The 23,072-nt window shown below is 43.8% G+C and overlaps 1 pseudogene; it reads right to left on the bottom strand.

The window, feature by feature from the left end:
• LOC119466561 (protein bicaudal D-like) overlaps positions 1 to 23,072 on the bottom strand; it is a 109,010-nt pseudogene that overhangs the window by 50,509 nt on the left and 35,429 nt on the right.

Genomic DNA, 23,072 nt, shown 5'->3' with positions numbered 1-23,072 from the left:
TACAAGTGGTTAATTAGACAACTCCAAAAAGCGAACAAATTACGTTATCCGAGCATTCATGAACTCTGACAACAAGACACAAGCGATTTGATTCAGGGAAAAAAGCGGCACGCGGCTTTTTCTGCTTTTTTTTTTTTTTGCATCGTATACGCAGGATTTTAAACCCAGGTTTAAGCATTTGCACCCAGTTACTACCCACACAAGGCGTTTTAATATCCTTCTGCAACGTTCATAAGAGGCTCGGATGGAACACCTCTTTTTGACGTAGATAACTAATCAGTGGACAAAAAAGTCGCCAGAGGACCCCTGGCTATAATGTGGCCAGCCAAGACCTGACATCCACAGTCATTTGTATCAATCTTGTAAGCCAATTTAAGAAAACTTCACTCACGATATGGATTCAGAAAACGTCCCGATATGTGCGCATCCCATACCCTGCCGTCGAATCACAGGTGTTTTCGAACCATTAGCTTTTGTATGAATGTGATGTAGTCTTCTAGCGTGACGTCAAAGGCGGCCGTAAAAATTGCATTGTAATTACACGGCTTCTTTCTTTAAGATTATGAAAAGTATTTTTACTGATGGTAAAGGATATACACACCATAATTCTACTTAGAATGAGATTGTTCTCACAATAAAGCACCGCATGTTATATTGAATGCTTACACAACACATTTAAAAACTCATTTAATTCATTCTTTAATTCTACAGAGACGTCGCTGTCTGATAGGTTGAAATTAAAGACATACTTCTATTCTTCGCCATCCAGAGTTCAATTAGTAACTTCAAGCCAACTTCCGAATATTCCTTCAAAAGAAGTGGATCGCCAAAACATGGATACTCCATATTAGTTTATTCTTACTAACACTACACCTCGACATACACTTATACTGTTGATACCGTGGATAGCTGCGACATTCTAATAGGCGGCTGAATACAAGCAAATGACAAAGCCCTTGAATGAGAGCTGGCAGTATCTATGGGCATGTCCCAACTATCATGCACTGTTTTTTACCAAACACGGATCATTATACGTGAATAAGACCAAGTGCATGTCATTTAAAAAGTCCTTGTTTGAGAACCCGCCAGTGATTCTGTCACCTCTGACATATTTCATTTGGAGTAATTATCTACTGATTGTTCTAATTGGAAAGGTGTCAATGATCCCGTTGTAAAGAATTGTAGAACCCGTGAAAATGAGGCGTTTACACCACGGTACAAATAGCGTGTATACTTTTTTCCTGCAAATAGGGAAACCCGCGAAATATGAAAACTACCATGTGATTGCGGAAATTAAATGCCTTTTCGTAATCAATGAAAGCCCTAGAGAGAGGTTTGTTATATTCCGCAGATTTCTCAATAACATAGTTGACAACAAGTATGCGATCCCTTGTATAATACCCCTTTCTGAAGCCAGCCTGTTCTCCCGGTTGATTAAGTGTCGCCATGATTCCATTGGAAACTGCCTTGGAGAATACTTTCTACAATACTGAAAGCAAACTACTTGCCCCTAATAGGTTTATCTTTCTTGAATTCTTTAGCATCTCCCACCTTATGGATTGATACAATATTGACATGATTCCAGCTCTCTGGTCGTGAGGCATTGGTAATAAGGGGCCGCAAGCTTTTCAGGTGCTATATCGCCTCTATCTTTGATTAAATGGACTGTAATTCCATCTTCTCCAGCAGCTTTTCCCCTGGTCATGATTTGCAAGGCCCTTCTAACTTCATCCCTAGTTATAGAAGGAGCCTCTGTACCCTGTTCTCCACTTCTTCGAATGAAAGTAGCTTGGTTACTCTGGGAACTGTACAGGTCAGTATAGAATTCTGCTTTTACTATGTCATCTAAATTACTGATGATATTACACTGCTTATCTTTCAGTGCATACATTTTACCTTGTCCAATGCCAAGTTTTCTTCTCACTGATTTCATGCTGCATTCATATTTTACAGCTTCCTCAATCTTTTCCACGTTATAATTTCGGAAATCCCTTACTTCCTTCTCATTGCTCAGTATCGACAGTTCAGTCAATTCTATCTGATCTCTTGAGTTGGACATTTTCATGTTTTGTCGTTTCTCTATTAGGTCCTTTGTTTCTTGGGAGAGCTTACCTACTGGTTGCCATGGTGCCTTACCTCCCACTTCAATTGCTGCTTCTGAGATCAGCCTAGTTACGGTTTCATTCATTACCTCTATGTTGTCTTCATCTTCCTGTTCTAAAGCTGCATATTTGTTTGCGAGCGCCAGCCTGAATTTGTCTGCTTTTACCCTTACTGTGTCTAGGTTGGCCTGTTTCTTCTTGCCTAATTTTAGTATTTCTCTCTTCAAATTGAGAAAAATCCTAGACCTCACTAACATATATGGTCACTGCACTTTACCCTACCTAACACTTCTACATCCTGCACTATGCTGGGATCAGCGGAGAGTACGAAATCTATTTTATTCCTTGTTTCTCCATTAGGGCTTTTCCAAGTCCACTTCCTGTTGCTGCGCTTTTTGAAGAAGGTATTTATTATTCGGAGCATATTCCTTTCCGCGAATTCTACCAACATCTCTCCTCTCATGTTCCTCGAATCGATGCCGCAGTTCGCAATTGCTTGCTCACCAGCCTGCTTGTTCCCAGCTTTTACACTGAAGTTGCCCATTACTACAGTATACTGAGTTTGCACCTTTGTCATTGCTAATTCAAAATCTTCATAAAACTGTTCTATTTCTTCATCATCGTGACTATAGAGGTTGGGACGTAGGCTTGTACATACCTTCATTAAAAATTAATGAAATTATGGGGTTTTACGTGCCAAAACCACGATCTCATTATGAGGCACGCCGTAGTGAGGGACTCCGGAAATTTGGACCATCTGGGGTTCTTTAACGTGCACCTAAATCTAAGTACACGGGTGTTTTCGCATTTCGCCCCCATCGAATTGCGGAGCCGTGGCCGGGATTCGATCCCGCGACCTCGTGCTCAGCAACCCAACATCATCACTGCAGATTCGCAGAAACATACAGGAGCATGCGTCAAATATAGCGGAAGGCATAGAGGTCTACTAAGCTCGGATATAATGAAGCCCATGGAAATAACTTGGCTACAGCGAAGTATAGCGTTTGGTGAAGTGTTTGCAAATATAAGTACATTTCGGGTAATTAGACCATGGGGACCTAATTTATTTGTTTACAAATACCTTATAGGATTCAACAGAGACATTGTGTAAGGGGGGTCAAGTACAAATTATACAAATGTTATCCTATACAAATTGCGATAACAATCAAAACAGATAACTGCAAGATAGAGGTAAGTACAAAACTAGTGGTCACATATATACGGTGGCGAGATATTGCAATTCGGGATAAATAATATGAAGTACAAGATGACAACTACGCATCATGGAACACAATGGAAATGCACAATAAGCAAAAAAAAAAAGTTGTGTGAATCAAGAGAACAAACGGACGTGCTGAGTGTTCTCAATTAAGTGTTTGAGCAGGTGTTCGCGAATGATGTCGTGATTTCTCTGCAGGGCGATGCAGTCCGGAAAATCGTTCCACAGGCGGATTACGCCCGGTAGTAGGTGACGAGAAGTTAAAAGCATGTGTAGTGCCGTAAATGTGGGCGTAGCTGCGGTAATTAGGTAATCTATGCGATAAAAGTAAGAGGGACGTTGTAGTGGTGCTAGGGGTGACCGAGTGGCATTTATGAAAGAGCGATAAAAGGCCAGTGTCTCGACGGGTTTTTTTAACGGGTGGAGTGAAAGTTCACGCTTTACCTGGGTTACACTTATTGATTATGGGGTTTAACGCGCCAAAACCAGTTGCGATTATGAGGCACGCCGTAGTGAGGTGAGATGGTACAAGATGAAATATTATTTGGCAGATCATTAATGTAAATTGAGAATAGTAATGGGCCGAGGTCGCTTCCTACCGGCACACCTGATGTGACGTCAGAGGGAGCAGAGGAGTAATTATTAAGAATGATGAACTGCTGGTGATTCATCATTCTTAATAATTACTCCTCTCCTCCCTCTGACGTCACATCAGGTGTGCCGGTAGGAAGGTAAGTATTGAATTCAAATAACTGCGACTCACAGGAAAAGCCTTTTCTAAATCGATGCTGTTTGGGGAAGAAAAAATTATTAGATTCCAGGTGCTTGTAGATACGGTATGCGATAATATGTTCAAGCATTTTGCAGCAGATGCATGTTAGAGAGATGGTGCATAAAATCCATGCGAATGTGTATTGCCACTTTTATGTATCAGTTGCTCAGATTTGCATACATATGTCTCAAGGATATTTATTTATTTTTATATATCTTATCAGGGTTGCTTGCCATTCTCTATAATGATTTTCCTTCGACAAGATCACTCGCATAACAAAAGAACGTTTCACACGTGTTGTAGCTGTGGAAGCTAGCTGCCACAAGAAGTCGCCACCACAAAGCGTTGTAATGTAGGTAAGTATTGAATTCAAACAACTGCGACTCACAGGAAAAGCCTTTTCTAAATCGATGCTGTTTGGGGAAGAAAAAATTATTAGATTCCAGGTGCTTGTAGATACGGTATGCGATAATGTGTTCAAGCATTTTGCAGCAGATGCATGTTAAGAGAGATGGTGCATAAAACCCATGCGAATGTGTATTGCCACTTTTATGTATCAGTTGCTGAGATTTGCATACATATGTCTCAAGGATATTTATTTATTTTTATATATCTTATCAGGGTTGCTTGCCATTCTCTATTATGATTTTCCTTCGACAAGATCACTCGCATAACAAAAGAACATTTCACACGTGTTGTAGCTGTGGAAGCTGCCACAAGATGTCGCCACCATAAAGCGTTGCCACAACAACGGTGGTGTACAAAAACACAAAGTTCTCAATAGTGCTTCAGAAAGTTTGACGCTGAGAATTCTTCGTGCGTGATTTTTTTATTTTTATTTTTAAGTAAGCAGGGCATTAGGACAGCGTGGTGGCGCAACAAACCAGCTGGTTTCAAAAGAGACACTCAAAGTATCCAACCATTCACCCAGCCCCTGCCGTCCACGGCATCCTCTACATTTTCTCAATGTTCACAACAACGTGTAACACGTTAGAAATTGCGGCTGCACTCATATTCGTCGTTGCAGCAATGGCGATGGTATGCGGCTTTCTCGCTTCATCGCTGTACCCGGCTTTGGAATGCCGGGTATTGACGACGAGAAATCATCCAGGCTGCGCACCAGGAACAAGAAGTCGGCGCATGGAACCCGTGAACGAGGGCACAACACTGACTGGTACCGAACTAGAGAGCACCTTGAATGTGCCGGCTATGTACACGGTGCTTTTTTTTTCTTTTTTTTTTTAGCTGCACGAAGTTTAAAAATTGCCTGTGGCAGATAGCAAAATTCTTATCCTTGATCTAATGTAGTCATTGAAGTGGCTGATACTTCTACGAGAAATTAAAATGTCTAATGGAATAAGCAAAATAATTACGCTTTCAACTATTCAATTATTTACCTTGCGGGACATATTTCAATCAACTAATTGTAGCTAGTGAGTAGACAAGGCATATTCCTGATGTGCCTATTGTTAGACATGCAAATTATGACTCCTGGAGTCGCAGCGACCTATTAAATCAGACGATTGATGTTGCCTCTACATTTCAAGAGTAATAGTTTGGAAAATAACGTGGAGAAATAATTACGAAATCGAAAGCTTTTCATCCACAAGCTACAACGGAAACAGGTTCCTCGGAAAGAAGGCTTCGCAGTTGAAGAAAAATTCCGTCCTGGCCAACGTGGGTCTCATGTCCATGGTTTATGACCTTGCTCAGCTGTCGATTCGTTTTGCCTCGCTCTGCGATCGCCTGGCCTCCTGGTTATGCGACATAGTACAGCGGCCACCCCAGAAAGGCGTTGCGTCGAGATCCCGATGTCCTGAACCAGGACAAACATTTCTTCAATTAACTGCGAAGCTTTTCGAGAAAACTCCAAGGTTTCCTTTGCAGCTTCGGCTTGCGTCAGGTCGATGACAAATTCTTTCTGTCAAAAAAGTTAGGACAATCATAGAAAGCTTCATCTTTGAACCAATTTGAATGCGCTTTTGCATTTAAGAGTAAAGTTAAATGCTAGGAACCGAAGGAAGCCCAATTTCCATTTATGTATTAAAAGCTTTTTTTCAGAAATTGCCAAAGCTGGTACATTAAATCTGACACAAATCTGATACATTCAATTTTATTTTACATGAATTTGTTACAATATTTACTAGGGTGTTGCAAAAGTCCTACTCACACTAGTCATGTACTTAAGACAATTTTGTCTAATTTCGATTACTAATTAGATGCAGTTTACAGAATTATATCATTTTGCACTCCTGAGTTAAGGGGTTCTAAACTTTTCGAATCTCCACAATTAACGGCATAGAAAATGCTCGTCTAACCATCCCTAGATTGAAACTTTTTACAGGAGGAAGCGGTAGCGCGAGGCAACTGGACAACAAGTAGAACAAGGATTCTAAATGAGGTTTACTGTGTGAGGCGTTCATCCTTGTTTGTTTTGTCATCCAGTTGTTCGTTTGCCTCACGGCACCACCCTCACCCGGCAATCATTACGTACAAACTAACCTTAAACCGCTACCCTTCTAACTTTTCATATTAAATGCAGCAAACCTCATCAATTCTGTCGCAGTGGTTGCCGAGAAAAACGATTTCTCCGTGATAGAAGACTCCCAGCTAAATACTACTCATGTGTTACTTACAGAATTGTTACACTTAAAATGTCCCTAAAGTTTGGGTTGCGATCATCGACAACCGTGAAGAGCAAAGTAGAATAAAAAAAAAAAAAAGTCGCAGTTTCGCCCGAAATGCGAAGCAGCGATTGCGATAACAAATTAGTAGACAACTATACGAAGTAAACGCAGCATTCTTATCTGCCGTATAAAGGTATGTTCATACTGCGGTCGTAATGTTATCAAAGCGCGCATCTGTCATAAAAATCGTATTGCGCGTTACAAGCGTTAAGATCGTTAACAATGCTGGTCGTTCACATTGTCATTTGCGTCTCAGTGGATTTCAACAAGGCGCCTGTAAACAGACTACGCACACAACTACGCACGCTACTCGAACTACGCACACAAGCTACTACGCACACACACAGCCATGTCCGTTGGGCCGTTGCTCTAACTGGGGATGCCGGTAGTCGCGTCACCGGAAATTTAGAACTGAAACTGTGGCGCTTACTGGCCACGCCGTAACTGTCGTATCTGTATGAAACGTAAAAGTAGCAGGCCTTCCAACAATTACGCTCGCGTGCGTGACGATCTGTTGCGCTCTTAACGCTTCATACGATTGTAGTCTGAACAATTTAGTTGCGCTTTTTGCGTTCGCACTTTCGTTTCTTACGAAATATCTGCACATTACGTACGTAGTCTGAACGTACCTTAAAGCGGACAAGCGTGCTGTCATGCGCACACAAGCCGACACACATCTCACTCGATGACCGCGGAAACTCGCTGTCAAAACGGTGGAGTGAGCAAGCGCGGCAGCAGCGAGCGAACAACGGGAGCTCCCGGCGCACCTTCACTCTGTACCCATCGCAGATAGCCTTCAAGATAAAGCCCGCATACGCAGCAGCCACCCGGAAATAAACAACCCCCCCCCCCCCGGTACCTTGCGCGCAACGGAAGACGGCGCGCTTCCCCCCGCTTTCCTCCCTTGCGCGCGTGATACTCAGCCGCCATCGTCGGCTCTCCCTCGCATGCTTTCACTCGCACATACAGAATACGGCGCGCGGCGACGATGCTATCGCTCTTGGGCTGCATGCGGAACATCACGGCGACGGCAGAAATGCGCCTGGAGTGTCCACATAATTGTTATTGCAAGAAAAACACGATAAGGAATGCTACTCGGCTGACAGTATTGATAAACAACGCATCAAGCCTGATAAGCCTACTCCGCGGCGTCTCCTCTCATCGCTGTATATACTCAAAGTCAACAGCACACAAGGCGCAAAGATATGTGCGTACACAACTTGACTGTGTTCGTGCAAAACCCAGGAGGGACATGTTTTGGCGACGCTGCTGTTGACGCGAACGGCTGCTGCGCTACAGGAATATCGCTGCAAACATCGCTGGTGTGATGAGCGCCGCCGCAGGCGTTGCAAGATCGCACGTGAATGGTGCCATGGCCTCCAAGGTCATGATCCAAGGTCAGATCTCTGAGGAACTCCGCGTGAACTCGCCTTATCGACGCACGTAACGCGAGTATTTTATTGATAGCGATGCGTTATGCACTATTCTATACTAGTCTTATCCACCGCTCACGGCCGGCTGATCCCGTCGACAACGTGAGCAGACCGTCGCTCTGACCACTGACCAAGCGCGAAAAGCGCAAAAAGGCATTTGCATCGGAAAGGCATCGCTACAAAATACCGATCCTGATCTGCTTCCACTGATCAAATGAACCTGCGTCTATAACAGTAAAATATAAAATATCCCACGCATTATGGGCTAAATTATTCCAGACAATGTCTATATTCCTGCAAATGACGCCCATCCATATATGGATCTTATCAGCCGTAGCGAAGCACCAGCCTATAGGCTGGTGCTTCGCTACGGCTGATAAGATACATTACGCAAGTTGGCGATCTTTTTAGAGACGCCTATAAGCTCGCCTTATCAAACAACTCAAGGAGGTATTTCCATGTGCTTCAACTCATACTGATAGCGAGACGTAGAGCGGCTAAATTTTAATGACGCCTAAACTTCCCTTATTTACCAGACAATGGGCCGCATATTACTCGATCCACTCACACTGATACTGATAAATCTGTACCTAGCAGCGACAGATACGATACCATACTATCTATTCCTTAGAAATGGCCTATACATCTCCAAACGGCACGCGATAGAATTTCTGTTTCAACTGATACCGCGATAGCCCGATGCAGGCGGAGCGATATACCGTATGTCCCAACTGACATGCACCAAGATTTAAAAGAAATACAAATGCCACGTAGCTTGACAGAACCAAGGTAGTGTTGCTTACCGTCACTTGCAGATAGATTACTTCTCGCATTCCGCCTAATTACATAATTACTCTTGATTAATCAACTTCTCAAATTTTGTAGATTAAAAGTGTCAATGAGAAAACTATACAGCAACATGAAAAACTCTCGATACAGCTTTCTGTTGCTCAATACGTGCTACATAGAAGTTTTTCCCAGCGTGAAAGAAGCCCGGGAATACACGCAAAGTGCCCCGAGCGGCCAGTCACGCTGCAAAATTCCATGCATTCGTGGGCTTCTTTTACTCTCGGGAAAACACTTGTGCGGCACCCTTAGAAAACCACTCGACTATTTTTGTATATCAACGGATGTCTTTATTAAATTGCCCGCGAGAGGTTAATTTTCGTTAGACTATTTCTAGGGTCGTGAAGCACACAAACTGCACGGCTGGGCAGCTTAGATGTAGCTACATCACTTCACTTCTTAAAATGCAAGATACATTTTATTTCTAGTGGCTTACTATTAGGAAGCAGTTGCGAAGTTGACGAGAAGCTGGTAACCTTTACATACTATTGCAGCGCTCATTCGCTAACGTTATTTTTACGACATAGAAATTTACGAATCTTGGAAAAATACTGATCACATTCAACATAACAAAAATTAAACCCTTTCCATATTTCCTTTGCGCTTCGTTGGCGACCTCCGGAACCGCATTCCTTTGAGGGGCTGGTAGGCAAATAAGAATGCCAGTGCTTGCTGGATTCACAAATTACTGAACATTCACCGTAAAACGCCTCCTTTCCGGCATCTTTTGAAAGTGCATTTGAAACAATGCAGTGATATTCAATAGAAAACCGACAAACGGGTTTAGAGACACAACTTGCAGTACTTCCTTGAAAAACAAAGAACACTAAAATAGTTATGAAATCTCCCCTTTGTAAAAACGCACCCGTGTTCTTAAAAATTGGAGGACGCTTAAGCTTCGCCTTTAAGAGTGGAACGCATAGCGTTATCGGGCCCCGTTCGCATCGCATTTGTGTTTCAGTGGGCTTCGCCGCAACATTGACCGTGGGAAAGCCCGCTTACAAAGACCAAGCTTACACCGATCCCCTAAAGTCGGCTTCACTTTTAAACAGAAATGCACTGCTTTGAAAACGCTTTTCCAGGGGCAATATAAGTCGTCTTATACTAAAATGTGAAGGCATTTCTAGACATTTCTTTATTATTTACTTAGTTGTTCGTTATTGCCCCGACGCGCGCTCGTGTGCAAAACGCATTTGTCCCAATTTCCCAATTTCTCTGCCGAGGATGCGAGCGCCATCTGGATAGCATTTTCGCAAGTAAATTACCCGAGCACGTCGTGTTGGTGTGGTAGAAATGCTGGAAAAGGGATTTGTGCTTGAGTTCCCTTGTAACAGAATTTTGTTTTCTCGTACATTCAAATTACAATCCGACGCCACAGTGTCTGTAGGTTGTGGTTAAGTCGTACTTTACCAATTTTCTGGCGGATTTCACTGTGACAAATTCAATTTTTGTTCACCAAAACCCTGCACTACGCGGAAGGCCTGCGCGGTTGGGGTGTTTCGGGATGATTTTCTCCTTCGCTGACACCTTGCGCACGCGAAGAGCCTGCGGGGTCGGAGTGGTTGAGGATGATTTTTCCGCCACAGACGCCCACATCCTCGCCGACACCGACGCCGCATTTTCTGCGACACCGGGCCCTTAATGCTGTCAGGTTAAATCACCACCCGCTGTATACTTTTGAATGCAGTTGTAAGCAAAGAACATGGGACGTATTCTGAAACGATCCACTTCGGGAATAGTACCACCTCGGCGACAATATCACCGTGAGGAGCCCGCTGGTTGGCTGTTTGAGCAAAATTGGATGACGTCGTGATCAACCAGCCAATGAGCTCATTCATCCAAGTTTGCTAAAACAGCCAAACAGCGCGCGCGTTGGTGGAGGCGTGGCCAAGGCGTTAGTATCGCCCAAGTGGGTCGTTTCGGAATACGGCCCCATATGAGCGTCATCCAGTCATTTGGGCTCAATATTGTGGTAGCACTAATACATTTTCTGTGATTAAATATACTTAACCTTAAGCTATGTTATGTTAAGATTAGGCTAGGATTAGGTTAGGTTAGGTTAGCAGTGTTAGCAGTTCCGGCAGCAGTGTGATGTTCCTGGCATGCCCGGACTGCGTGTTACCGACCACTACGGGCTTCGGCCAGTGCGTGAACGCTCAGTGACTGCTGCTGCCGATTGGTTTTCGTGGGCGGAGAAATTACCCGACTAAAGCAATATTACTGGCCGCACTCGGTAGAGTCGATAATAAAAAGGAATACTTACTCTAGAGGACAATCTCACGCGTAATGCGAGATTTATTCGAAACTATTCACAGGCCTGCTCATTATTGCTTTGTCGGCGACCACATAAACAAATGCGCGTGAACAGCGCGTCTGCACTGTAATAAGTCGTATTCTTTGTAAAGATACATCCGCCGTCATCAAACCAAACCCGCTCTGTGCTCTTGAAAGCATTGGTAAGCACAGAACATATGAGTGTGATCCAGTCACTTGGGTTCGATATCGTGGCACAAGTTCATGTGCAGAAGTCTGCCAAACGTCACATTGTACGTAAAGTCGTATACACCTCCCTTCCGCCGCAACGTCAGTCAAGGCCGCATAATGGCATTTACCAGAGATCGAAGTTTTGCACGTACCTTCATCTGTAATGAGTGCATAGTCCAGCGCCAGGGCCACCAAAAAGAGCACAACAACTGTGGTGGCCACGTATCCGCATCGATCTCTGCATAGCAAGTTAACACCAATGGGTCTATTTAGCTTGCAAGATTTCTCCAGAAAAGACTATCCTGCATGGATCCGCGTCATAAATCTACGCGCCCTCTCTCATCTACCGACTGTATTACTTCGGGACATTAACCCACGGAAACCGATCACAAAAGTTTGGGAACCTGCAAAGCAGTGGCCAAAGGTGTGGCCACAGGGTGTCGATGACTGTGGTGATGAGCTGTCAATGGGGTATGAACTAAGTTTCTAAGGGTAGAGGTAGCATGGCTCCATAGAAGCCTAAGTACATTCGCTGTAATGTGCGTAAAGTATATATCTAATATACCTATGATAATGACACCTTAAATGTGAGATGTGCGATGCACATAAGGATGTACAACGATGGGATGAAATACTAAAAGGTATGGGTGTTAGTAGCACTAACGCGTTTACAGGTTCCTTCAACGAGAGGGCATGGAGGCACATGCTCAACAAAAGTGTAATTTGGTAGCAGCATCTCTCAGTGAGAAGATATACTTCTAATATTTTGAATTTACGACTTGAAAGTTGTCGACGTCATGTAAAAAGTTCAAAATGGCTTTACTGTGAAAAAAAGGCGAAAGCTTGCACTAGGCCGCGCAATGCTCAAGACACGGCGAAGCTTGCCGATTGATATCGAGCGGCTAGCCTCCAACGCGTCCGGCGTCGGCAAGCAACAGCGTTCTTGGCACTGTGCCTACCTTGGCTAGCCTGCCTGCGTTTGTGGCATGCCAAGAACGCTGTCGCTTGTAGGCGCCGAGGCGTCCAGCGCTAGTCACGCGAAATGTCGCCAACTCGTTCGGCGTCGCCAAGCAACAGCATTCCTGGCATGGCACAAACGCAGGCAGGCTAACCAAGCTTGGCACAGTGCCAAGAACGCTGTTGCTTGCCGGCGCCGGACGCGTTGGAGGCTAGCCGCTCGATATCAATCGGCCAGCTTCGCCGTGTCTTGAGCATTGCGCGGCCTAGCGCAAGCTTTCGCCTTTTTTTCTCCTGGCTCAGCACGTCACGGAGAGAAGAGAGGCAAGGGTCGGGAAGGGAGGGAGCTGGCGAGGAGGAGACCGCGTGCGCATGCGTCGCGCCACCCTCCTCCGCCCTCCTTGGTGCCATGGCTACAACGCGGCAGTTTCTTTATACAAACCACAAACCACAAATTGCGGCTGCCTTAAACAGCTTCGCTGTTAAAACGGCTTGTGTCAGGGAGTATTGTAGCGTGTAGTGCGATTTGCTTTCGGCAGGCTAAAGGAAAGGCCTAATATTCATAATCTAGTTTCAACCCCCACTGTTTGCTTTCCGACACTCTAACAAGACGTGGAGGACGCTCAGCGTGTCGCCACATTTGCCAAAGGTAGGAGATTCATCACCGTTCAACAGGTGACAGTGTACGCCATATACGCGGCCTATTCTATGTCGACAGAAAATTGCAGAACCAGTGCGTGTCGGCACAGTAGCTCATTTTGCGCGTGTGTTCTTACTTGGCGCAGCTGAAATTCACCTATAGTCAACACTGAGTGCTTGCGCTAGAGCTGCTCGTACGAGCGAAACCCAGCAAAACTGGATGTCGGGCATATATCACAAGGTGAGGCTGCCGGTCAGCAGTAAACAGCGCTTGTGTGATTGACAAGCTAAATGAATTCGACCTCTGTTTCCCTATAACTTTCACATTCCGAGGAAGCATTGCGCAGCTAAACTGAGACGGTGACACATGCTTGTTCTTTTTCATGTCACGTGACGTTTGTTTCAAGTGGCAGCATCTTGAGCGGCACCGTGCCCAGCGATGGATTAACTGCGGGGTGCCTACACTCTCGCAAAATACATAGATATAAGAATACACTACGAAAATCGAACGAGCGGACACGTAATGCGACATTTATATTTAGCTCTATTACAAGAGCTCGTAATTATTAATGGCTGGTTATATCACGTAATGTGTACGCGATGTGCACTGCACAATGAATTACAGAAGCTGTATACGACCACATTTATGGGTCACTAAATAAAAACGCTAGATAAGATTATTCGAAAAACATACTCTTTCAGATTTCCATATCCGTTAGTGTGCTGTATTTCATCGATTGCAAGAAGCAGAAAATGGAAACTGTAAATCGATGTTTTTAATTTCGCGCGACACGCACGAGCCGCTACTTCAGTATGACGTCATGCACATCGAAGTTTGTGGGGTTTTTTTTCTTCGTATTTGTAGCGTGTAAGAGCCAAGTTCCGCATTTGGCACCTTTTAAATACAATGTTGTATTTTTATAACAATAATATTTGAACTAGGCTGAAGCAAGACGACCGTCAGGATTCAAGGTATGAAGGCGACATGGTTTAGAAACTTCAAGGCCGCCCTCTTTAGTTTTTACATCTTATTTGGCTGTCATTCCTCAACTGATAAGAGTGGCTCTTTCTCATGAGGCATAAGCTCAACTTGCATTTCTTTTTGTGTATTGCCCGTTTAAAATATTACATGTAGACAACGCCGTATACACAAGAGGCCCTTCACTGAACACTGAAATCGTTCTTGTTTTTTTTTTTTCTATAGCACTTGGGTGGTTCACTTGGGACACTTACTTTTTCAATGTAGATAAATTCGAGGACGAAATAAGGTCCAAGAGGACGCATGTCGTCAACGCGTTCATCCAGCAATTGTCCCTGCACAAGCAGTTGGATAATACGAGTTAGCGACTAGGCATTATTCGGGAAATGCGCAAGAAAACAGTATCTCGTTCACATCTACATCCTACATTGTTTCGTATCCCACATGTTTCCCAACCACTCGGTTTTATATAAACAGCTCAATATCGCGTGTCTCTTTCATTAAACTATACAAAATTTAAGAAACGCTATGAGCGTAGCGTGACTCTTTGCAGAGGAATTCCAAAGTGAGACAGCCATACTATGTCGCATATAACCAAATCTTAGAAGACGAATTACCCAAAATTTGTAAAACAGCTAGCCTTTATTATTGCAACCTAGCGGGCAGTCATTTATCTGACAAACTATGAGGCAATCACATTATATTGGACACATATTTAAAGAACATTATAACAGCCCATTTTAATCTACTTATTCATAATCTAATTTCAACCCTCAACCCAAGCAGCATCGCAAACGCTCACGGAAATAGACAAATAGCCCCGCCACTACGTCAGACGGAAATGCCACGTGACTTCAAGCGCGACGAAGTTTAAGAATGAACGTCGCGGCCAATGACGGCAGACACCAGTAGGGCACGTTTCGTACCATGTAAACACCCGCCTCGACCTGCCATATCAGCATTTGCCGCGATAACCAATCAATCGACCTTCCTCATGCACTTCGTCTTACGTAATACCGAGGTCATCTTTTATGCGCTTCCGGCGCACTTGACTTCGACGTGTATGCAGTAGGCATTGTAATTTGACTATGAATGTCTCACCCGCTGTGGATGCTTAGTTGTTATGGTGTTGGGCTACTAAGCATTAGGTCGCCGGATCAAATCCCGGCCACGGCGGCCGCATTTCGATGGGTGCGAAATTAAGAAAACACCCGTGTACTCAGATTTAGGTGCACGTTAAAGAACCCCAGGTGGTCCAAATTAAACCCTCACAGGTTGTGAAATTACACATTATTTTCCACGGAAGAAGACTATCGTTTTCATTACTGAGTTCAAAATGCTCAAGAAAATTTCGTGCCAACATTTTCTGTCGCACTAGGGCAGACCCTTGTTTTCGTTCTCCAATGTAATCTTAAAGAGGATTTTATTCCTAAAAATGTGTTTATTACTGAAAATCTGTTGCTCAGCCCCACTGCCTTTCATAATATTTTGCGGCTCGTGCAAAACAATTATCAACGTACAAAGAAAGAACTACGAAAAGATTTGGCATCATAATATTAGTTATACTAAACCGAAAGTTAATTATCAACAGCATTTTGTTAGCGTAGTTAGGTGAACTTCTTTTAGTAAGTTTTACTAAAAATAGGGTATTTTGAGGTGCGCCAGATAAGAGATCACTGTGTGCCACCTGAATAGATGCAGAATAGGCAAGCTGCACGTTCTGCCTATAGACAGCCGCACACTGTGGTACGCTATAAAATAACTTACACCGTTACAAGTGAATAATGGTGTGAATCTGCCTATAACTAGCTTGTGTAAGGGTTCTCTTTATAGACCGATTTACACCCTTATACACTTGTAAGGGTATAAATTATCTTACAGTGCACTCCGGTCCAGTAAATGAATTAGACTTACACGGCAGCATTGGCGGCCGCCAATCGGGTAGCATTCAGGGTACAGACATGCGGCCTTTACGATCACTTGTTGCACCACTTGTGCGACTGCGCGTCTATCAAGGATGACTTTGAGCGCTGACTTGCACCCGCAGAGACACACTGGTTCTGGTGAGTGGGGTGCTTGCGAAAGAGCGCCCACAATTTCGACGCAGCAAATGCTAATGTAGGCGGCCGCATCAGTGCGGTGCTGTGACGGTCGTTTGGGCTGGCTTAATGGCAAATCAATTAGACGTTTTCCCCATTCCTGCGCGCACTATACTTATGCGATAATTCGCAAAATCGCGCAACATACCGCAGCTATTTACGAACACAGCTTACGTCCGCGTGTCCCTGAGCAACGAGCCCATATGCGTCTAGAAGGAGGCTGGTTGGCTAGTGACGCCCGCCACTTTCGCACATAGTCATCATCCTCATCACAAATCAGACGTACTTTGTGTTGCAACGCCCTAAACACTATGCACACATTGAACACGTACTTGAGAACAGCACACACTGCCCCATTCTCGTCGCGCGCATTGTGTACGACTGCCTCCACAGGCGGATCGGACCACTAGAAGCAGCAGTGGCCAGGGTGCACGTTGCCGGTGCCGGGTCTCTTCCTAGTCGAGAATTTAAAAAAAAAGTGAGATGAACAAATGTGAAGCCGAACACACTTTCTTGAGACTCTTTGCTCCGGGAGTACTACGGACGCCATTACTCATGCAGCGTCTTGCGTGCTATTCTCAAGTGTAAAAGTGCCGAGAAAGGAGAAAGTCTTGTTCGATACATCGTGTTATCCAAACAGGCGAACAATGAACCCGCTATCATCTTGCATCGAGATTCCTTGATTCTGTCCGCGACGGAAGGTACGTGGATTATTCATAAGCATTGGTAGAGAACACCTGCGGGAATAAGAAATTAAGCGTGGTTTTAATTGGAATTGATGAAGAAAAGGGAAATTAAAGTGCACGAAAAGATAAGCTGTCGCCGGCGGAGTCGAACCCGCAACCTCCGCATGACGCGTGCGTTGTACCAATTGTGCTACGGCGACGCCATCAATTCGACGCCATCTACTAGGAGTGTTAGCCAGCGCCACTCAGAACCATGGTGGGCGAACATCCTTTTTAGCCCGATGGTGTCACGAAACACGTGATCGTGACGCCATCGGGTGAAATGACAGTCAGTGACCGCAAGTTGGTCGATGGTTGGTTTGGAACCCTCTTCCCTCAGCACAGCACAGCCTGAAGCGCTACGCATTCGTTGTCGCTAATTTGTTGTTGTATTCGAAATGTATAAATGATAATGTTTTCGGAAACTGAGAAAAATCAATTTAACGCGGTGGGTGCACCTGAATCTCGTAAATTAAGTCCAACCTTCGTTGGAACTGGATGCGACGTCTCCGTACACCTTAAAAATTCAATAAGCAGTTGGTAGAGAACACCTGCGGGAAATAAAGGAGGCTGAGGGCAGGGGACGTTTCTTCTGGAGCTTATTCGTGTATGAGAGCGTGCTTGTATGTGTGCGTTGCGTGTTATCGTGCGCTCCGATGCAAGTCACCAAGAATGTGGTCCATTTCTATGGCTAACGATCTATCCTAAGCCCGAACAGGTGCCGTCATAGTCCATGACGTGCTGATGCATGAACTTTAAGGCGGCGTTGCCACAGGCATTTTAGAACGAGAGCTCTACTACTCCAGATGCAAACCCAGAAAACGCCTGGTTCCGTAAATCTGACCTTCAAGCTTAGCCAAGGTGAAACTGGGACTTGGCCTGCCACTACCGGCGGCAGCTGTGTGTACGCCGCGTGGGCACCCGTTATCTTGAAAGCGATCTGCGATGTGTACAAAGTGCGGGGAGTGCTGGTATATTTATGTATGCGCTGTACGCGGGGAATGCTGGTATATTCGTATGCGCTGTGCTTTCGACGCTTAGTTCGCGTTGAAGCGAGACGCAGCATGAAGGTCACTTCGCTCGCTTCTGCTGCTTCTTCCGCGCCGAGCAGCGTCTTCGTTTTGTCTTTTGGCGCAATTGTAGATGCGGTAGTTGCTGACGACACCGACCAGCGTCCGTGTCCTTTTCCAAAGCAAGCGAAACCGCGCTATCGCTCGACAAACTTGGTTTAACCGCGTTCAACCACGGAAAAGTTTGGTTCTTGCGTCTCTACGTGCTTACCAAGTGTCTTCTCGCGGTAGGAATGGCTTTTTTTATTATTATTGTATAGAACGTCAAGTTACTGACATAGCTCAAAGAAATGTTCCCTTTGGTGTCGCCTTAAGAGCCACGCCCTAAACACTCAAATCGTTTTATTGTTCGTCTATGTAAACTGAGATGCTTAGCAAAAAAAAAAAAAAAGTTACCTTTTTGCTGTAGACAACAGATTCAAGGTCCAATCCGCAGAGGATGCACGTCGTCAAGGTGGCCAGTCAAGGCCTATTCCTGCACAAGCATTTGGACAACACGTGTAAATCAACGCAAGAACACATCTCTCAAAAATTACACCAGGCAACGTGCGCGCCGTCATTCAACACAAAGGCATTGCATCACAGTTGTTTTCGAAGGATTTTGGTTTTATATAAACGGGGCTATTTAATTCGAGTTTGTATTGTACTCTGCAACGTGCTAGGCCTGTACCAAGGAAATGAGAAAGACATTCATGTTCTACATGTATTCCATTAAGAAGGCTTCCTTTTAAATCATAACTCCCCCTTTCTGTCATTAGTCTTTCGCTTTCACTTTGCCATCGCTCCGACGCCGGTGTAGAAGCATGACGACAAATCCCACATTTATTCAAATTTGAATATCGTGTTAGCACTTATTGCACAAATTCTGATGTATTTCACCGCCATAAATATTAGCAGCGATGAAAAATTATTTAGCACGATTTCCTTCTTTTTAATAATCAGAGCAGTTGTCTATCCTGAATAACAAGAAAACTTTCTTCTTCAACCCAGCTAAAAAGGTCTCGCCATTCTTTCCCCCACTGGATAGCCGTAAATTATGTGCTGCCCACTAACTAGTACACACATCTCCAACTATGAGCCATACAAACCTCCGCGCCCTCTTCAGACCGTCTTTGGAGTTGGAAAATCGCCTCGTCAGGTCCACTCTTTTTGTCAAGACAAGAGTTTTGGTCAGATTTTTTAAATTGGTATTAACACGTAGCGTAAAAAAGGAATTCCGTACGGACCAAGAGGGTATTGTTTCGTTTTGGTTACCTAGGTATGGTAGGGCAGGGTAGGGTAGGGTGAGGTGGGTTTTAGGTCGATAAGTAGGTAGGTTAGAATAACTTCATTGAGCGCAATAATTTGCAGATCCTGCTGGCGGCGGGCAGTAATTAGTTTATGTAATATGAAGTGAACATTGCAAATTCTGTAATTCTCAACCAAGGAAAGTATACAGTTAAACGTCACAAGTGGTTAATTAGACAACTCCAAAAAGCCAACAAATTACGTCATCCGAGCATTCATGAACTCTGACAACAAGACACAAGCGATTTGATTCTGCGAAAAAAGCAGCACGCAGCTTTTTTTTGCTTTCTTTTTTTTTTTTGCATGGTATACGCAGGATTTTAAACCCAGGTTTAAGCATTTGCACCCAGTTACTACCCCCCCCCCCCCGAGGTGTTTTAATATCCTTCTGTAGCGTTCATAAGAGGCTCGGATGGAACACCTCTTTTTGACGTAGATAACTAATCAGTGGACAAAAAAGTCGCTAGAGGACGCACGTCATGAATGCGCCTAAAGCCCCTGGCTTTAATGCGGCCAGCCAAAACCTGACATGCACAATCATTTGTATTAATCTTGTAAGTCAATTTAAGAAAACTTCACTCACGATATGGATTCAGAAAAAGTCCCGACGTGTGCGCATCCCCCATACCCTGCCGTCGAATCACAGGTGTTTTCGAACCATTAGCTTTTGTATGAATGTGATGTAGTCTTCTAGCGTGACGTCAAAGGCGGCCGTAAAAATTGCATTGTAATTACACTTCTTTAACATTGTGACAAGTATTATTCCTGATGGTAAAGAATATACACACCACAATTCTACTTAGAATGAGATTGTTCTCACAATAAAGCACCGCATGTTACATTGAATGCTTACACAACACATTTAAAAACTCATTTCATTCATTCTTTAATTCTACAGAGACGTCGCTGTCTGATAGGTTGAAATTAAAGACATACTTCTATTCTTCGCCATCCATAGTTCAATTAGTAACTTCAAGCCAACTTCTGAATATTCCTTCAAAAGAAGTGGATCACCAAAACGTGGATACTCCACATTAGTTTATTCTTACTAACACTATACCTCGACATACACTTATACTGTCGATACCGTGGATAGCTGCGACATTCTAATAGGCAGCTGAATACAAGCAAATCACAAAGCCCTTGAATGAGAGCTGGCAGTATCTATGGGCATGTCCCAACTATCATGCACTGTTTTTTACCAAACACGGATCATTATACGTGAATAAGACCAAGTGCATGTCATTTAAATTACTTGTTTGAGAACCCGCCAGTGATTCTGTCACTTCTGACATATTTCATTTGGAGTAATTATCTACTAATTGTTGTTCTAAATGGAAAGGTGTCAATCATCCCGTTGTAAAGAATTGTAGAACCCGTGAAAATGAGGCGTTTCCACCACGGTACAAATAGCGTGTTTACTTTTTTCCTGCAAATAGGGAAACCCGCGAAATATGAAAAGTACCATGTGATTGCGGAAATTAAATGCCATTTCGTAATCAATGAAAGCCCTATAGAGAGGTTTGTTATATTCCGCAGATTTCTCAATAACATAGTTGACAACAAGTATGCGATCCCTTGTAGAATACCCCTTTCTGAAACCAGCCTGTTCTCCCGGTTGATTAAGTGTCGCCATGATTCCATTGGAAACTGCCTTGGAGAATACTTTCTACAATACTGAAAGCAAACTACTTGCCCCTAATAGGCTTATATTTCTTGAATTTCTCACCATCTCCCACCTTAGGAATTGATACAATATTGACATTCTTCCAGCTCTCTGGTCGTGAGGCATTGGTAATAATGGGCCGCAAGTTTTTCAGATATTATATCGCCTCCATCCTTGATTAAATCGACTGTTATTCTATATTCTCCAGCAGCTTTTCCCTTGGTCATGATTTGCAAGGCCCTTCTAACTTCATCCCTAGTTACAGAAGGAGCCTCTGTACCCTGTTCACCACTCTTCGAATGAAAGTAGCTTGGTTACTCTGGGAACTGTACAGGTCAGTATAGAATTCTGCTTTTACTATGTCATCGAAATTGCTGATGATATTACACTGCTTATCTTTCAGTGCATACATTTTGCCTTGTCCAATGCCAAGTTTTCTTCTCACTGATTTCATGCTGCATTCATATTTTACAGCTTCCTCAATCTTTTCCACGTTATAATTTCGGATATTGCTTACTTCCTTTTCGTTGATCAGTTTCGACAGTTCAGTGAATTCTATCTGATCTCTTGAGTTGGACATTTTCATGTTTTGTCGTTTCTTTATTAGGTCCTTTGTTTCTAGGGAGAGCTTACCTACTTGTTGTCATGGTGCCTTACCTCCCACTTCAATTGCTGCTTCTGAGATCAGCCTAGTTACGGTTTCATTCATTACCTCTATGTTGTCTTCATCTTCCTGTTCTAAAGCTGCATATTTGTTTGCGAGCACCAGCCTGAATTTGTCTGCTTTTACCCTTACTGCGTCTAGGTTGGCCTGTTTCTTCTTGCCTAATTTTATTATTTCTCTCTTCAAATTGAGAAAAATCCTAGACCTCACTAACATATATGGTCACTGCACTTTACCCTACCTAACACTTCTACATCGTGCACTATGCTGAGATCGGCAGAGAGCACAAAATCTATTTCATTCCTTGTTTCTCTATTACAGGGCTCTTCAAGGTACACTTCCTGATGCTGCGCTTTTTGAAGAAGGTATTTATTATTCGGAGCATATTCCTTTCCGCGAATTCTACCAACATCTCTCCTCTAGCGTTCCTCGAATCGATGCCGTAGTTCGCAATTGCTGCTCACCAGCCTGCTTTATCCCCACTTTTACATTGAATTCGCCATTACTACAGTATACTGAGTTTTTACCTTTGTCATAGCTAATTCAACATCTTTATAAAACTGTTCTATTTCTTCATCATCGTGACTATAGAGGTTGGGACGAAGGCTTGTACATACCTTCATTAAAGATTAATTAAATTATGGGGTTTTACGTGCCATAACCACGATCTCATTAGGAGACACGCCGTAGTGAGGGAATCCGAAAATTTGGACCATCTGGGGTTCTTTAACGTACAGTGCACCTAAATCTAAGTACACGGGTGTTTTCGCATTTCGCCCCCATCGAAATGCAGCCACCGTGGCTGGGATTCGATCCCGCGACCTCGTGCTCAGCAACCCAACATCATCACTGCAGATTCGCAGAAACATACAGGATCATGCGTCAAATATAGCGGAAGGCATAGAGGTGTACTAAGCTCGGATATAACGAAGCCCATGGAAATAACTTGGCTACAGCGAAGTATAGCGTTTGGTGAAGTGTTTGCAAATGTAAGTACATTTCGGGTAATTAGACCATGGGGACCTAATTTATTTGTTTACAAATATCTTATAGGATTCAACAGAGGACATTGTGTAAGGGGGGTCAAGTACAAAAGTCTATACAATTAGGATGACAATCAAAACAGATAACTGCAAGATAGAGGTAAGTACAAAACTAGTGGTCCACATATATAAGGTTGCGAGATATTGCAATTCGGGATAAATAATATGAAGTACAAGATGACAACTACGCATCATGGAACACAATGGAAATGCACAATAAGCAAAAAAAAGTTGTCTGAATCAAGAGAACAAACCGACGTGCTGAGTGTTCTCAATTAAGTGTTTGAGCAGGTGTTCGCGAATGATGTCGTGATTTCTCTGCAGGGCGATGCAGTCCGGAAAATCGTTCCACAGGCGGATACGCCCGGTAGTAGGTGACGAGAAGTTAAAAGCATGTGTA

The sequence above is a fragment of the Dermacentor silvarum genome, chromosome 10, assembly GCF_013339745.2.
Source record: "Dermacentor silvarum isolate Dsil-2018 chromosome 10, BIME_Dsil_1.4, whole genome shotgun sequence".
Taxonomy (NCBI): Eukaryota; Metazoa; Arthropoda; class Arachnida; order Ixodida; family Ixodidae; genus Dermacentor; species Dermacentor silvarum.
This window is presented reverse-complemented; position numbering and strand designations above follow the sequence as displayed.